The sequence below is a fragment of the Strongylocentrotus purpuratus genome, unplaced genomic scaffold (genome assembly GCF_000002235.5).
Source record: "Strongylocentrotus purpuratus isolate Spur 01 unplaced genomic scaffold, Spur_5.0 spur5_scaffold_6, whole genome shotgun sequence".
NCBI lineage: Eukaryota > Metazoa > Echinodermata > Echinoidea > Camarodonta > Strongylocentrotidae > Strongylocentrotus > Strongylocentrotus purpuratus.
In genome coordinates this window covers 48,400,266-48,419,548 of record NW_022145612.1, presented here as the reverse complement: position 1 = coordinate 48,419,548, position 19,283 = coordinate 48,400,266, and the positions used below count along the sequence as shown (strand labels likewise).

At 36.9% G+C, this 19,283-nt stretch overlaps 1 protein-coding gene across 4 annotated transcripts in view; it reads right to left on the bottom strand.

Annotated features, from left to right (window-relative positions):
• The window catches only part of LOC100892279 (mucin-17), a 47,576-nt gene extending 28,910 nt beyond the window's left edge, over positions 1–18,666 (bottom strand). For 2 of the 4 annotated variants that reach the window (XM_030973365.1, XM_030973366.1), the window contains exons 1-2: positions 18,198–18,665; positions 3,650–3,717 (exon numbers count right to left, since the gene is read on the bottom strand). The gene's annotated coding sequence lies outside the window, so the exon portion shown is untranslated. Of the gene's footprint in view, positions 1–3,649; positions 3,718–18,197 lie in introns of all 4 variants that reach the window. The other 2 variants (XM_030973367.1, XM_030973368.1) reach the window with 2 other exon arrangements.
• Positions 18,667–19,283: the final 617 nt, after the last annotated feature.

Below are 19,283 nucleotides of genomic sequence, written 5' to 3'. Positions count from 1 at the left end.
TCTCTCTTGTATCTCTCTCTCTCTATATCATTAAGTTGTCCATATAACAAGTCATTATATCCTATATTATCTGAATTCACAGTAAATATAAATTCATAAAATATGATAGTATTTATTGCTTTACGTTGTGCTCAATACAGTCACTCGTTTTTTACCCCGAATACTCTCTGGTCCTCTCTTCACATATTCATTATTAGAAAATTCTCTAATAAGTTAGCCTAGTTCTGTTCATTAAATTTAGTAACCATTTGAAACGAAGGTATTCATTACTGCCCAGTGACTCAACAGAAGTCAACTCTGCGACAATTACTTCGTTATACGATATATTCAACATAAAAATGAGTGAATCTTTTGTCCATTCGAGTGCAGCATTCCAATGTTGTGACGTTATTTGCTGGTATTATAACTAAAAAAGTATTACATAATTGAGGGGTAAGAAGCAAAATGATCATAGTTGTGTTTAACTGAAAATTATTTATTTTGTCGTTACCATATGATTTCTATATTAATGTGGCAAATAATTCTTTGGTAAGCTAAAAATGAAAAATGTTGTATATTTGCAAATTGTATTATTCGAAGAAAGAATTTATTTTAATTTCTATACCTACCTACATTCAATCAAATTGAATCCTGAGTAGACACATCACTTTTCCTTTTCCCTCCTCGCTTATGAAGCGATATTATATATATCAGATTAGAGACAGGCCTACTCTGAATAGTCTAGCTACAGACTCTATTGAATTATCTGTGAATCACTGAATTGGATGGTAGATTTGTGCCATCTTTGTATCTCTTCAATGTTTTGCGATGATAGCTCAGTTTGTCGAAACATATTCTATTATTAAACCTGTCCGTAAAAGTTTACCCATCTTTAAATCTGTCGAATGCTGGAAATGCATTGTTGGCAGTAAATGGTTTTCAAAAAGTATTTTAGTAAGGATGTATGATGCGCCCTGGGGCGAGGCTATACAATCCGAGCACTGAGATGCGAAGAGGATACTCGGATAATCCAAGTGCTGAAAATCGACCCAGATCCGGGTCAAGATTCAACCTTTATCCCAAATTCGTTTAACGAACCGTTTCCTGATCTAAACATCGCTTTGATCTATATTAAAACCATAACCCATATTCTTTACCCAAACTGATCATGGGTTCAAAAGATTTTCATAAATCCGAAATGTATCGTGACTATTCCTTATACCTCAACTCAGACTGATTACAGAGACTCATGTTTTTGATAAATGGTATGAACTAACTTCCTTTAATAATGCCTGCAGGCTCGAACTGTATGCATATAAACGGCTGTTTTGCACGAGGAGAAAATGAATTGAACTACATTAAAGCTTGTTAACGCGATTATGCTGATTAGGGAATCAACGACTTGGTGAGTGAGTGGGATGAAGAACGAATGGAAAATAGATTTTCCCAATTTTATATTCGAATTATTTCATCAGATACTTGTTTAATATCTTGATATCGGGCCCTGGGTGTGAGAGAAATCATCACACGCAATGCTTCATTGATATTCCATGCGGATTGTATTATACTAATGATTTCATTCATTATTGGTTCCCAAATCTGCAGAAAAACTAATGGAAGTTGACAAATTGTAATCACACGTTATTTTATTTACCAGTATTTACAACTAAACTAAATCAATACTCTATCAATAAACAGACATGTCCATTGAGAAACTTCATGTGAAGTCATGAAAAGTGATGCGGTCTCTTTACGAAAAGTGAGAGTTGGGGCGTATCCAATATATAGGGCTGGGGGCGGAGTACATTCCCCCCTTCCAAAAAAGAACTTTTGTGTATGTGGGTCTTCATTTTATTTATCTCAGACTGAAGGAAAACAAATCACATAAAAATATTGCTTAATATTGCATTCACTGGCATGAATTTAGCTATAGAGAGGCTGCCCACGAAAATTCAGATCCCCTGTTTCTGGACACGCAATTGTGTGAGTATATTACCACACCTGAAACATTTTTAGGGCTTGTACGCATTAATGACATGGCAGAAATAAAATCAAAATGTTCTAATTGAATATATGCCTAAACTTATGGCCTTGTTGCTTAACTTGAACGATACGCCCAATATCTAAATCGGAACCCATTATAAGGACAGTGTGCACAGGTATGTTACAACTGATTTTCTCATGGGGGTTCCGCCCTTGCATGACCCCTCATCAAGTCTTCGTTTCATCTCCTCAGACTGTTTACTGAGCTTACAATACGACTAAACCAGCACTACAATAAAGAGACATACTCATGATGGGGAAGAGATGTTTACATTGTACAAAGAACCGAATTTAGATACCGCATACGCACTTTGATTACTTTTATTAAAAAAAATCTGCCAATTAAGATGATATGAATATTGATAATTTGATAGTTGTGCTCCAATATTTGCTTCGGCGACAACATTTCCGCTCTTTTTTTCGTCGAAGATGTAGGGGTTATAATTGGGATTAGGATCGTTAGGGATATGCTTCGACTTAGGTTTAAGGTTAGGTTTAGAGTTCAAGAGGCTTTTTAGGTTAGGTTCAATGTTAGGTTCAATGTTAGGTTTAGGGTAATTATCATAGTGTTTAATCCAGGGTTGAAATTACGACTTCAGTTAGTATAGGATATTAACCGCGTATAAATTCCAGAGCCTGTGTGGCATAACCTTTGATAAGATATTGATGGTTCGCAAAATGGTAGGACAATGCTACATGATTTAAAAATGACTTTTAGCAATAATTTAGTAAGTAGTACTGTCAAAATATACAATGCTGAACTTGACACTGGTTAATGTTTGTGACTGATACATCTGGGACGAATATTTTCCGTTACAATTTCACGCTGCTCTCTGTTTTATGTTCCTTTGCATTTGACTTGTACTATACACTCACTCACTGTAAAAACATATACCAATGAGTTCAAAACAAAGGGGGAAAAGAGTCAAGTGCATTGGTGTTCATACCTGCCATGTTTATACAGAGATGCGTGCTTCCTATCGCGTTTGACATTATGTTACATGCTTTACATGAACCCGTAAATGGATATTTACTTAAAATTCAGCAGAGGAGAATGGTGTATGCCCATATCTAATTTTAAAAAAGCATATGCTTTTAAAAGTAATTTCTATCAAATGCCGTCGATCTTCACGTAGCTTCATCATCTGTTATGTATTATCGGAGGACTTTTTATTAAGACTTTTTTTAAGACGAGAAAATCACAAGTTGATCAGTTCCTTCTAACGTTCGAATCATACACTTTAGCTCAAAATTTCCATTGTCAAAAATAATATTGCCTGGCCGTATTCACTCAGATCTGTTTTAAGATACAGTGAAGCATAATACACTTTACGTCATCATCATATAAGAAAAGAAAAAAAAAACAGTGGTTTCGCCGTTCCATATCTTTAAAGGATGCCATTTAAAGCTTATCTGCCACAGTTTACAGGAGGGATTAGACCGCCCTACAGGGTCACTGGACAGGTGGTTATCTCATCAACTCAGCTCTCAGTTAACATAAGAAAAAGAGGATCATGGGGGACCAATAGTCACCGATTAAGCATTGTTTGTTATATAGAGGGTGCAAGTAGCTACAAGTAGTGCAGTGGGCCTTTAAGATAAAATAAGGTCTGGAAATCAAAGTTACCTTTCTTGCCGCGAGGCGGGTCGCATATCAGTCACAGATCAGTCATCGGATAATGTTGGGAATGCCGTCTGCAAGAGATACAACGAGACAAACAGATTCACTCCAATTATCATCGTTTCCTTTCTCATCAAAGACTTCAAATTTCGACAATATTGAGATTAATGACTGTTATTGACAAGCACTGACACTGCTCATTGATCTTGAAGTCGTGACACTAATAAGGCAGATTAAAGCAACAATTGAGTGACGTGAACATGGGCGTGTGATCATCTTGTCAAGCCGTGAAGTATCGGAGCTGGATGCCAATTGATATAAAGTTTGTAACATCGCAGATGAAATGCAAGGCCTAGTAGGTTTCATCATAGTTTAATGATATTTTTGCTATCAAATTGATGGGTTTTCTCTTTAGGTGTAGGATGTTACACACAACACTGAAGAAAACAAATGGGAGGTCAAAATATTTAAACTTAAGGTATATTTCTGGGGCGTCTTGCATAATAATAATAATAATGAAAGAATGCAGTCATGTCAATGAAGAACAGCACAAAAGCTAGGAAGCAATTAGTACTTGCATTCTTAATCTTTAATTGATATTTTGTTTGTGGTATTGTTTACTCCCTTGCATCTGTTCATTTGAAAATAAGACCATCCGATTCTTCCCCAATCATTACTAACACAGCGTGGTGATGATGCGAACACACACAGGTCTTCAGAGGACTTCAAAGTTTCAAAATACGACATGCACCCCATTCTAAAAGAGAGTTACAAAGTGGCGTAGACTTTCCAGACTATTGGCGGATGACTGGTTATCAAAAAGCAATGAACTTCATTAAATCATTTCCTTAGATAATTTGCAGTCTATTGTCATCCATTGCTCTAATTACTGCGGAAAAGGTACCCTACAATTGGAGATTATACTTTGACGGTGTAGTATTACCTGGACGTGCTGAATGGACCGATAATACATAGTATCCTGCTAGCCTGACGTTAAACACACCCATCAAGAGTTACGAATGTGGGTTTTAGGAATGTTCTATAAAGACAAAGTGGAGCTCAGGCAACCGTAATGTGAAAGAAAATCATTCTTGTTTGTGAATATCCCACAGACATTATAAGCAACGTAAAGACTTTCGAGGGAATGAAGGGTAAAGGACTAACTTGGCCTCATGAACGTTGTGTAAATCTCTTGTTTGATACACATAATCTACATTCAAAGATGATTTGTTATTTGACCGATGAAGTTTGTTTGAAGTCTACTTTAAAACCTGTTTCTTCCTTTGAGCTGTCTGCTTTTATAGGTACTACTCGTTCAGAGGGAAATAATTTAGGTTTATTCCCCGGGCCCTTGTAATGACTCTAAATTAATCAAATATGAACGAGGTGAAAATCGGGGCAAGGAATGTAGGCGTGATATAAGAGAATTCTTAATTACCAAAAAACAAGGCAGTTACGATAAGACTAGAAGACAAAATTAATTGATAAATGCTGCAATTAATTTCATGATTCTGCAGTGCCTATTACGGCCGCTTTGTTGACGTTTTCAGGAAAATCAAAATCTCACCTAGTGGTTTTATATTCTTCAAAGCATTTGATGATCAAAAGATTAATACAAATCATCTAGAAACTTAATCGTGTCTACAAGTCCATATCTTATACAGATGAAAAGTCCTAAAGCACGCTGGCGACACATGTAATTTAGATATCCAGTTTGTTTCTGTTTTTAATCGACCGCTGTACAGATAAGTTTCTGATTAAAGCTGATCATATCAACAAATTCCACATGGAACAGGTTGGAAATTTGTCACAGCATCATCATCAACATCACTATGGGCAAAATTTACTGCGCAAAATTTCAAAGCACTTCCTTATAGATGTTCAAGTTTAACAAGAAGTGCTTACCATAAAGAGCAATGCTTTTTAATAAGCCAATCGTTTTCACCTGCCATAAACAAAATAGTCTCACCTCACATTACTTTAAAACTATAAGTTTTTTTTCACTTGTCTCTAAATACTATACGGACAAAAACTGGATTTTGTACAATGACAATCAACAATACCCTTATTTTTAGTTATACTGTTTGCTCGTGTGTTTGTCAAAATCAATTAATTCAATTAATATCAATCTAATCCGATTAAATTAATTTAATTCAGATATTTTCGTTTCATTTTTATGCAAATTTATGGTACACACCCTTAACATGTGCTGGTGGAAGCACGCGGTACACCCGTGTCTATTCACCCTGTGTGTTGTATATACCAATTATTGTTTTTGCATTCTTAGTAGGTCCATGGTTTTTGTCTATTTTGGGGTTGCTTCATAGAAAATGTTATTTAATAGGCGATTAATAATATGTAATAAATTTACAAGCGATGGTTTAATTTTGTTGGAGAGTATATTATCACACGCATATACAGGTATTGATGTAAACTTCCATAGTTTGATTGTCTCATCCACAATCTTATGGTGAAATACACCTCTAAATGTTAAACCGATGTGTTAAACTTTGAAACAATTTGGCGGCAAAAGAGAGATAGGAACATGATGAGACCAAGTGATCCAACAGAAAATGGAATCAACGAAACAGGGTTTACAGTACACTATACAGAATTGTATTCTATAAGTATTCTTTTATTTGAATTTGGACGCCATTATAAATGTTATGTAGGCCTATGCATTTTATGTGCTTTTTTCCCTTCAAAATTCACGTTCACGATCAATAACAAAAACACAATGCTTTTTTAAAAATAACTTTAAATTTGTATCAACTTTTAAAATAAAAGTAAAACGTCTTAATCTATACTTCAGGAGCGTGTTTTTAGCAGAAAATCATAATTCCTGCAAATAAACGCTGCATAAATTACGTTAAGTTTCTGCCGACAGAGAATAATTATTTCTCCATCACACTGTACGTGACCGACTGTGCTATTTCCTCTGCTCGCTGTCTGGGAGCTGTATGTGGGGGAAAAGGGGATGGGGTCGATGACCTGTACACAACGCATGCTCATGCATACATTACAAGAATTAAATTTGGGGAAATAAAATGTAGTTCCGTAGCTATGGAAACGTATTTGTAAGTAAACATTTGTCTGGACCCGCTTGAAAGAGTTGCGAGTTGAATAATGCATAACATATTGAGATACTTCCGGTTAAAGTGTTTGCATTCACTACTGAGCAGTGAAACAGAATCAAGTGAGGAGGAAGGAGTATTTTACCAGGTTAAGTTATGCAGAACATATAGAAGGCAATATAGATGAACCTTCATATTGTTCAAGGCATTTAATAATTCTCCTACATAAATGCTTCTCAGAGAAAAATAAATGAAGTTGCAAGTTCAAAAAAGCAAAGATCCATGTTGAGATCATCGCAATGTCCTCAAAATTAACTCGCATTAACATAGGCTCATTTCTTTATGTCAGTCATATTACAGTTGAAAGGTCCATGGCTTTAAAACCACCTAGGCCTAGTCGACACTCTTATTAAAACACTGCTACAGTTCTCATTTCATTTTCAAGTTATACATCTGTTTTTTCTATGACATCATTTAGAAGACTGCACTTTGCGAAACTACCATTAGCTTGATATACGTGCTTGGAGATCATCCTACCTATCAAGGTATTTTAAGACACGAATACTCACAGGAAGTCATACATCTTCATTCATTGACTACCCTCTTTTTTCTTTTTTCTTCTACGTCAAAAGGCGCACGCAAACATGACGGACACTGACATTTTGTCGGTAAGTGATTAATTAAACTTCAAAGCGATCTTTTATTCTGTTGTGAGTAACGTTTCCATATGCCGAACAGGTAGTCACTTATTACTCTTTCTGTAAAAAGGGGATAAGTTTCAAGTACTATTGTAACGTCCTGGATAAAACATGGAGGGGAGAATTTAAAACAAGATCTACAATCTCATTATTATGAGAGCCAATGTAGCAGGAATCGAGATGTCCTCATTTAAATTGGATGTGACTTCCAACAATGATTAAAAAAGGTTATTTCGTTACAAATGTTATTCTTGAAAGGAATTAAACATAGATTTTTCAAGTTTTACCATTTTAGTCAGATAATGGATGTTGTTATTTGAAAAATACGATTCAAAGATTAACGCCAACCCTTAAAATAAAAACATGGTACCGTTATTTTTTTAAATACCTTTCATAATGGGCATCGAGATGACACAATAGCTCTTGTGTCAGATCCCCCCCCCCCCCACCCGCACTTTAAAACTACTCTAGCGACACCCCTGTATTGAATCATGATAAACTTTGAAATTGTGAAGTTTTAAGTTTGGACTGTATTTACTCCATGGTTACAAAACAATACAAGTAATCTTGTTCTCTGTATCGGCATGGATACCTGCAATTTCTGAGGAGGCGTATGCATGGTATACAGGTGGAAAAGTCTGCTTTATTACCCCTGGTTATTAGCGATACTTATACGCATCACCGCCGGATCACCGCCAAGTTCACCGTCCGCAATGCTTGGTCTCCGGGGTGATCTAATGCAAAGTGATCGCTTCCTCCTGTGGCCTCAACCCCTCCCCAACCCACCCCGGGCCCCTCCCCCTCCATTTGTATCAGTCCTCCTTGCACTTTACTTTCGAAGTTTCAAGGTCATGGACGTGCCTTTTGGGAAGCAAGATGAGTTAGGAAAACATCCGTTGCGCAAGTAAAGCCATGATGGAATCATATGTGATTCTAAAAGTAATAACTGTTGCAGGACATCGAGGGCAAGGAAGGTAAACATCCCGATGGAGTTATAACCGTCCCATCATATTAATGTATGCGAGCAGTAATGATAACAGTGTTACCAAAATCCAAAACATTTACAGATTTCTTTGAAATGCTCTTAATTAAAAACGAGTGCAAAGTTGTGAACTCGAATGTGTAGCAAGTAAAGATAAACACTCATTTCAAAGCGCTTGTCAGTCATATTACTTAGCTCTCATTTTCCGCTAGCTTGGTAACTTCTGTATCAGATCTAAATATATTTTGATAATTTCAATGAAATGACGTCTGTTGTAAAGATAGATTATATTTTCATGTTATTTCTTGCGAAGCTTGCCATTATCTAAAAGTTTTTAAACATTTATTGTTATTAAAATGTTACTATTACAACAACTGACTGACCAAAGTGATCGCCCCCCCCCCCCACCATTCCAAAATAGGGAGAAGGGAAATCGTTAAGTCGTCATCGAGCGCCTTTATTTTGTCTTCTCTCTAATAAAACAAAATATATGCCATTATGGCATATGATATGAATGATACACCAGGTACGTCGAATGTTTTGATTTATACGAGAGTTTATATCTGCCGTATTAAAAAGAAAGAAGGGACAATATTCGTTCACATGATGTCACTAAAGACATGTTATCCTGTGAAAGTTAGCAGACTGTCGGGAAGAGTGCTCACATCTCACTTCTTGACCGTCAGCAACATTTTGAACTGACAGATATGATAATCTCAAAAAGATCATTTTACAAAGCCAGATGTGCAGCCAGTAGTCGGTGTTACCATCGCAGTCAATGAACATCTCGTATACGCCGAGACAGATGGCCAATTTGAAGATTTGTGAAACAAGATGGTTTATATTCTTAGAGCTGCTGTTTCTTCAGTTAATTGTGTCAACAATGGTGAAATAGCTATAAGTAATGATATGAATATTACGTAAAGGAGAAAAGGCTGCCCAACTATTATTTCATTTAAAAAAAAAAAATCTATTTTTGTTTAAATAATTTAAATCTAGTGTAGATGTAGAATTATACATGAATATACAATGCTTTTTTGTTCCGTTTAAAATAAATTAATGGGAATATAAATATGATCTTTTAAGAATAATGATGTGATAAATAAATAATGATAATGATAGTCACATTTGTATAGCGCTTAATTCTACATTTCTAAGCACTTTACATTGTGAGTATACCCCGGCCATCGGATTCAATTGCTAAATAAACAATTATGATATCCTTATAATCATCCTAATATCCTAATTATCATCACAATGTTATTATTACTTTATTTCCTTTGATTTTTACCTCTATCACAGCCGCATCATTATTTTGTACAATAGTCAAATGACCACTATTCTCGAAGGATTGAATACTTCGAGAGTGCAAATGTGTAGTCCATGACTATTGGAGGACCGGGCGCCTTTGAACGTTTGAAACAGAATAAATGGCGCCATACAAGTGTTGTGGATCATCATCATCATCATTGGTTATAAAACACAGTTTGCAATTAGTGAATTTGTTTTTTAATGCTACATTTGGAAATCCTTTTAATCCAGATTTACCTATCTGATAATACTATTGCATTCAGGATGTTTAACTCGTTAAAATCATTTGTAGTAAAGTTTCCCTTTAAATCCTTAGAGCATTATACATGTATATGGGCTAGGCTGCATAATATTCAGCACGAAGAGATATAGGCATACCCATAACGTCATAATTATTATAACCAATTGAATACCAAGTCAGCGATATTGTTGTACACTACACTGTACAAGGTTAACTCTGGCGGATGGTATACAAGCCCATCGACTATCTATGTTTGACGTTTGTGTTTATAACCAGACCTTTCCCCATATCTGTCCAAACACAAGCAGCTGGCGGACCGTGACTCCATCTACATGTATACACGCCATGTATTTATTATACAAACCACGACGATGAATATGATGGCCGCATGACAGATGGATGATAATAGATTATAAATAGGCTGTCTGGAGGCGCTGTTACTTCCATGGATCATAGAATATACTTGGAAATTACACAATTGTTGTTGTTTTATGAAATATAAAATTCATACATGTCAGAGTAAAATTGTGCATGTTAATTTACATCCTACGTAATATATAATGTTAGATTTTACTATTAAAGTTCATTTACCACTCAAACATCTCCAGTCGGTAAAGACAAAGACCAAGGTTTTCTCTTTTGGCACAACAGGCCCATAACTCCCATTTAAAACTCAATACAGCATTTTGATACTGCAAGTACACAAAACGTAAATATGCCCTCGTTTAAGATTTTATATGAGAAGAGCATGTGCATTAGATCCGATGATTTATGTTTAGTTTTGTCTTGTCTTATTATGTTGTGTTTGTTTTACTTTTAAAAGCATCCATTTTCGGAATTGTGCAGTCCATTTTACAATGGATCCTGGCACCGCCCTTGAAGGCGGTACGACGTCTTGGTTAGTATAGTTCAGATGATGTTTCCCGTAACAACGAAGTGTCAGGTAGGTTAGATTTATACTAATACAAATATACTGGGCATGAAGCCTGGATGACGGATTGACTAATATGACATGAAAGTTATTTAGATGACATTCTAATATGCCAATGAGCTTAAATCAATTATCACCATTGCTGTAGATACAGGAGCATTGGGGCATGCCTCCCCGCCCCCCCCCCCTCTTCCCTCCTCCGCCCCTTCATCAAATGGCGACAAATAAGAAAGAAAGAGAACTTGGAGATGGGGTGCAACAGCAAAGCTGATTGCACGTCGTTCCACACCTTCAACCAACTCGACGGCCTCGTTCTTTTGCATTTCATTTACCGTTGCCCCCACCCTGACACCAGTGCGGCCCCTGACACCAGTCCGCCCACCCCCTCCCCCTTAGTGGTGGGACCCACGCTACACCTCTTGTCAGTGCAATGATTAATAAAATAAGAACCAAGCTGATCCGATTATCAAAACACCTTTGATTGATTGAAATAAATGATAATGACCACAATACAGTGGTGAAGACAGTTTTAATTGATGCACTCATCAATGTTATCAGTTGGGAGATCTTGATTCGGTAAACAAACAAGCCTTTATAGAACACATACGAGTCTCTTTTACAGAGTACCGATGCTCGTGAACATCCACGCACGTTTTTTGTTATGCTTGCCTAATTAGTTTTGTTTTTAAATACAAAATTATTGTTCATTAACACGGCCTTTATAACATGAGAACCAGTTACCAAAACAGTATTTTTTTGCTACTCTTGTTTTTATGCTATATTAGCAAATCAACACCCTCATTATCAATTTATTTAATGACTACACAAAGCCCTTCCCAAAGTCATGTCGTGACCTCACAAAAAGTTCTTTGTAATGTTTTTTAAAGAAAAATAATAATCAAAATTCACGATCACGTTCCTCGTGTGGGAACCGAATTCGGAACCTCAAAATTACCTACCATATATTTACATGGGGCCTAAATCATAGCACTTGTCTGGGTAGATTATGACTCTAAATTACCCCAAAATTATCACCCCACGGGGTCACGAAAGGTCAAGATCAATCGCAATGATACGGACCGCCGATTAAATTTGAACCGTGAACTCTGATACAACTTTAACCTGAATTTGTATATATCAAATAATGAATCCATTGAAAATTTCTGAGTATTTCTTCGGATTAAAGCCCCCCCCCCCCCTCACAAACACATCCATTTATTTCGTTATCTCCCCTTTTCCAATTTATTCCAAGATTATTTTATCAGGAAATGGTTCTGAACCAAGAAGATGAATTACTCCGGTCCCAAATCACACTTCTAGCAATGCAAATCTTAATAAATAATTTTCCTACCAAATAATAATCCTACCAGGCAGGCACTTAAAAAAAATTGCAAATATTATAAAACGACCAAACAGTACACGAAATATGGTGGAGGGGGAGGGGAGGGGGCAGCAATTCCATTGGTTTAATTTAGTTTAATTTAGCATGCGGTTTCACAATTTCCTTTTGCATGGATATCGGTTGGCTGTTAATTGACAGATGTAGGTATGATGGCGACTTGTTCCCATATGTGCGTTTCTGCGATACTGTTACTAATAACTTGACACCCCATTGAGATGTAATTACCTTACCTAGTTTTGCTCACATGGACTTAAACTTAAACTTCCATCTGTAAGCGGTGGGAAGAAACCACTAAGGAAATAGAGCCGATTTTCTGCACTGCGAGGAGCGTTTTCAAGTCTGCACTATTGACTGATTTATTATACCAGATATTCCTTAACTAAAGAAAGCACAGTTTTGTTAACCCCAGGGACACACCTACTGCTTGTACTTTTTTAATAAAAGAAAGATTAAAGTGGTATGAAAAAAACGTTTTAAAGACTTCACCAGTGACGCTGTTAAAATCAAAATTTCGATAACAAGATTTAGTTCTCGAGCCTGCTGTGATTGTCCTAGGTTATTAGTATTATTGTTTATAGCATAGGGTACTTCTCCATAAGATTTGAGAGTAGCGTTTCTAAACGTGAAAGAATATCATTAGAGACCTATTGTTACGTCATCGAGCAATCATGTTACCACAATTTATTAACATCGAAATAAAGGGGAAATCAGGGATGTCATATCAATAGAGGATAGCTATTCTTTCCAGCACTTTTCTTTGCAAACAAAACAGAAGAAACATTACTTACAACTAAACAAAATTATAAATAACTCTACAATTTCTGGAGTATATGATATCATAAAAGAATCCCTCTTGACATTTGACGGGCTCATTATCATAAGCGTAGCCAACTTTGTCTAGGGGGATCCGAATGTGCCAAGAAATTAAATTTGATAGGGCTCACATTTGTTAACAACCTGTTTAAATGTGAAGACAAAGGCTCTCTAAATATTCATAGGGGCAGGTGTCTCCTTCACACCGGGTATGATGACTATTTAAAGGTGAATGATTTGGGGTACGTGCACCCCTCCCCACTAAATGGCAACAAAATGAGAGAGAAAGAGGAAGAGAGAGAGAGAGAGAGAGAGAGAATGAGAGTATGTGAAACAATTAAATGTGGCGGGCTCCTCCTTCGCTCCTATATGCCCCCTGCTCTAAAACTAGCTGGGTGCCCCTTCTAGTTACAAGCAACGACTTTTTAAAATTTGGTGCATGGGGGAAGCCCTTTTCTTACAAAAATAATAAACAATATTGTTTAGAGAATATCTAACAAAACACAGCATTGAACAGTCATTTTGGACAAGCTTGATAGGCGGGAATTACAGGATTACAATATCCGTTATTTCTATACAAACTATTGGCTACATCTTCTCCACCTTTCCGAGAGTTTCATGTGTTTATCTTTCAACGACTCTTCATAACCGAGACGGAACGACGGAGGTTATTTCAATAGATCTGACAGACAAAGTCTGTGTGGTTCGTCTAACAAGTTTATTGCAGCATCTAAACTTGACGATGACCTTCCGGTCAGCGGACTATGGTGTCTGATAATCTTTGCCCCCCCCCCCCCGTACCCCTCCCCCATATAATACTTTGATATAATATTTTCTTTCCTTCAGCCATACGCATATGTTTGGTATTCACCATCGTCTTCAAAATAATATGTTTCTATACTGTCTATACTCAGAAAAGAAATCTACATGCTACCACGTAAACAATCGAGGGACTCGAACCAAGGAACCATCCAATGGACCGGACCTGGTCGTCTGTTCCCTGAATTATGCTCTTTCCACTCATTATGAGCCACGGCACCCCTTTAAACATCCAATGGACAAAGTCATCATTGTATATAGATCCATGATTAAAGCAAGCGACCCAAAATAACCGAATGTAAAGAAGCATACGTTTCCCGCGCTTCCTACAGTTATCCACATCCGTCTGATCCGCCTGTTTTCCTTTGCCCACGTGTTTATCCCCTCCACCCCCGCCCCCCCCCCCCCACATCAACCAAAATGGGCTAGCAACAAGAGAACCCTCTTATGCTTGCATGATCATTGACAGTTGGCATGGCTACAATATATTACCACTGGGGGTGTGTCAGAAAGATCGGGGCTTTTAATATAAAACCACGTGAAAGAGAGTGCAAAGAGAGGACAGCCAATACCAACATGACATTGTATCAAGGATACAAATATGGTTTTCATTTGCTTCATGATGACACGAACATTCGTGAACATGAAACGTTGACTTTTCGTCAACATTCATGATATTCTTGATAATTTAGGTCACGTACGAATTTAGTGTCGTTAATACCGGTACGATTAACTTATTTTCTCATCATATTTTCACTGAATTATACATTAATTTTTTTTCTTTTTCAACAGACTTAAGACGTTTTGTCACTAGGGATACAAATATGGTTTTCATTGCTTCTATGATGACACGAACATTCGTGAACATGGAATGTTGACTTTTTGTCAACATTCATGATCTTCGTGATATTTTAGGTCACGTACGAATATAGTGTCGGTAATACCGGTATGATTAACTTATTTTTCCATCATATTTCACTGAATTATGCTTTAAACTTTTTTTTTCTTTTTCAACAGACTTAAGACATTTTTCATCCTTGCTCTTTTAGAGCGCTGCTAAATTAAAAGTCCCAAAATAAACATGATTCCAAGAAAATGAGTTTCATGTATTAAACACTCAAATCTGAAATTTGTGATTGGTCATGACTCTGTTCGAGTTCCAGATAAAATTTGGCTCGCAGTTTCCAACCACATTGCTGTGCAACAAACTTGCCAAAGTATGTAATCCCGTTTCCAAATATGGAGTTCGATGCTTAAAATAGATGGAATCGCGAGACAATAAACTCACAGAATTCGTCTAACATCAAGACTCATCACAAGCAGTATTAAAGGATGACAAATTCAATCAAACTTCGTCCCTTGGAAAATAAGTGGTTCGGTAGGTTTGAGAGAGCATATTTTCATAAATTTTAAGACCAACTTTTAACTGAAAATGCAAAAAGACATGCAGATGCATAGAGAATAAAATCAGCTTCCAAACGGGTTTTGGTTTAGAACAGACATATTTCTACGTCACATACCCAGACAGTTAATGGATTAATAACAAACCCTGAACTTTGCTAAACCAGTTTACATGATCTAATTTTGTGTGATGTTGAAGGTTTCTATAGCTTCAAGAGGAACTTGTTCAATGTTAATGATTACCTGTCTGATGCCTCATTCATGCACACAGATGAACTTCGTCAAATCCCCATCCCGTCCTCATCCATCTCATTTCAAGAAGAAAAAAAGTCTTAAGGATTTTCATGCGGAAAGTTTAGATATTCAAGTGATTTCGTTGAGGGGGAGGTTTTTACAGATGCGCTATCAAGATCTTGCAAGTAGTACCTTACAATTTGCAAATAAATAAATATTATCGAAAATTAATCAGTATCGATTGTAAGTTTTTAAACTCTAAAGAAAATACTGTAGATGTAATTTGTAAAACGTGAAAAGTATTTGCAACTGACGCATTTATGCCATTCTTACATCTGGAGAAACAATGAAGATAATAATAGGAATAGTACCACACGACGTGACAAAGTACCTCAACTTCAAGTCAAATGTTTTGCAGTCGAAGCTATACATGCCAGCATGGCGATTTTGATTTAGTCAAAAGGGCATCAAGTTGGTCATCATTTTGTCTTGAGGACCTGTACTCTGGAGAGGGAGGAACATGTGCATCTCATCATGTCATCTCGGTATTTCAGGAAACCATTCTGGCCTCCTCTCATCCGTTGCGATTTTGCATTGGGTCATTGATGGAAGTCATGTCACGTGACCCCCTACTGTCCTTTTGCTATTTGGTATGTTCGATAAAATGCCCTTAACCCCTTTACACTATTGGTGCCAGGTGATAGCGTCTGGTCTGTTATTTCTCTCTTCGTTTCTGCATGCTCAAAAGTATGCTTGCACATTGTATTCATTGACATCATTTATGTATATATATATAGAGAGAGAGAGAGAGAGAGAGAGGGAGAGAGAGAGAGAGAGAGGGAGAGAGAGAGAGAGAGAGGAGAGAGAGAGAGAGAGAGAGAAAGAGAGAAAGAGAGAGAGAGAGAGAGAAAGAAAAAAAACAATACCGTCGTCTTTATCTACTAGCTCCTTCTCTCAAAAGCTTTTACAGGATAATATGGTTTTAGTTTTCCATTTACAGTTCTTCTCATGGGTCCTGCAATTATCACTATCCCCAATAACGACTGGTACCAATTAATACACCTATATGTCTAAAGGGACAAATGTTGGTAAATACCTTGTCCCAGGATATAAGGACCCCTCGAATGAGAGTTAAGGGTCTTCACCAGTATACCACAGTATGTTAAGCTTTGTTCCGAATTATCATTTATTAAAAAAACCACGGTCTACGAGCGAATATAACTAAATATATTACTTTGTAGACGGAAGTCTGAAAAGTTGGTATGAACTAAACAATGTATGAACTAAACAAAAGGTGAACGAAACATAATATCATTCCATTCATACGGATAAGTATATTCGTGGCATCTCCACATGGGAGGCACGTCCATGCCCTACAGGAAATTCCTTTTGATTAAACGATTAACTTTTAAGATCCTCCTTCAAGTCTTGTAGATATTCGTAGTATTTCCATAGCTTGGAACAAAGATGTAAAACAGCACACTATAACTTCCATTATATTCCATAAGCATGCATTCAAGGTGTCAGACTGTCAGTGGGACCCCATTCTCCAATCCCGACCCATTTATTCTACCCTAACGACAGGTGGTGGGTAGCCGATACGGTAGAACACAAGGATGACGTGGGCCTGAAACCATCCCATCAATTGACACAACGTCTTTAACCCCGATGTTCAACAATCTTGACTTTTTCTCCCACTTCTTGTTTTGCCAGAAGGTCGGAAGTTGAAGCTCTTTCATTCCTCGTTCTGATCCCAAGCCTTCAGTTTCCCGAGAGGTGAGATATGAATTGACCGAGCATTTAAGGAAATATTTCTTTCTGCTGGTACACTAATCTTCGAACAAACATAACTTACGCATCTTGTGTTCGTAGTGACCAAATAGCCCCCCTCCCCCCACCCCCACCCTTAGTGGAAACATAATTGCCTCATCCGTTGTGCATTGTAGTCATTCGGTATTACATAAGTGATATTGTAGTAACAGTTGCATATGATTACAGCACCATGTAAAACAAAGAATATGTACATCACAGGTATTTATTGAGGCATTAACTATGTACAAATCCTTATTATTTATTACATTCTCCTCTTTCTTTTAAAGAAATATAGGGGCGAATTACTCTTAATTAGACATCACTTCAACTTTTGGAAGTAAACAGCCATTCAGAAAATAATACTCCTAACAATATTATCTGAGTAGAAAATTAAAAGAAATAAACCCGAGCTTTTCATGATGTCAATAAGAGTTGTTGATGACACATATTTTGTTATCTTCCCTCTTTACGCGGTTCCTCTCAATACACACATATCTCATTATATAAACACCAAGGAATAAAATGGCCTAGAGATGCATTGCCAAGGCCATATCATTTCCATGTATGTATATCAAGGGAAAATACTGTTATACATTGTCACAATGACACGAGGATGTAATTAAAGTTTCTTTCATCCTTTTTTAATAAGAAGGTGACTTGGCTGTATTCGACAAAGGAAATCGATACCCCACTTCCCCTTCGCAACGTTTCTATTGATGTCCATTAAATCACGCAGGAAATAAATCCTTACGTTTCACGAGCGATTACGTATGTAGGACTATTTATTATCAAAGGCTTAGAACAGGCTCTAAATAGAAAATACCAGCAACACTCACCAAAAATGATACAAATCCTTTATGAAATTCAATAGTCTTCTGATTTGATATAAAATTCCAGGTCCAACGAAACAAATTTACACTGATGAGCGAAAAGAAACACCGTTGATTAAGGCTAGTTATTCCAAATTTCTGAAACGTCAAACACAGACCGCAGAAAATGCACAGAATGGTCAAATATTGTATTCTTCCAAGAGTAAAAGAATTGTAGTATATACAATCATATATGTTCCCCCTCAGAATCCGATGTTCCGTTCCTTAGCTGCAAGTTTCGATGGATCCTTCTTGCATAAAAATGATATGCAGTATTAATGTTCAAGAATCATGTTCTTCCAAAGACCTGACCCAGTTAGTTGACTGGTAGATGCGGTATGTGTATATACCTTACAAAAATACCGTAATGTACTCGGAGAAACTTGACATTGAGTCTCCACATGGGCCGATCGATGGAGCTTCATTAATTAGACCCTGCATTCGGCATACACACTCACACCGTAGAGAGGAGCAAGACATTGGGGAACACGATCAACCAATCCCGTCACAGTACACCGCACTTGGGAAACTTTTATGAGACATGGGCGTGGCTACAGACCCGAAGTTTACTCAGCTGGCCAATCAGAGTGGATGGTACTGAGCATGCGCCATATAGACGCCGCCGTACGTTTACCGTTTCAGTCAATGAGATTCTTGACGCGATAACTCACACAATAATCTCAAGTTTCCAACGTATACACGAACGACTGTAGTATAAAAGTTTTTAACAGAGCGATCGTTGCTAATATGTTTTGGGCTAACTTACCTTAGCTTTATGTGTTTTTATTTTGTTTTGAGGAATTACATTAATTCGAATTGCATTCCTTGAAGGTGCCATACCTTTCAATAATATTGTGTTAATACTTTCTGATATAAGTAATCATTATCGTACCTTTCTAACTTTTTATTTCGCTATGGCTGCCAGGCTAATCATGCTGATGTGTATGTCGCAGTTATATACCGTTCATTTTTATTCGACCAGCAATTTTCTTAACACAAGTACAAGTCAACTTTATGCCTATCGTTAATATCATTATACAATTCTGAAAATGA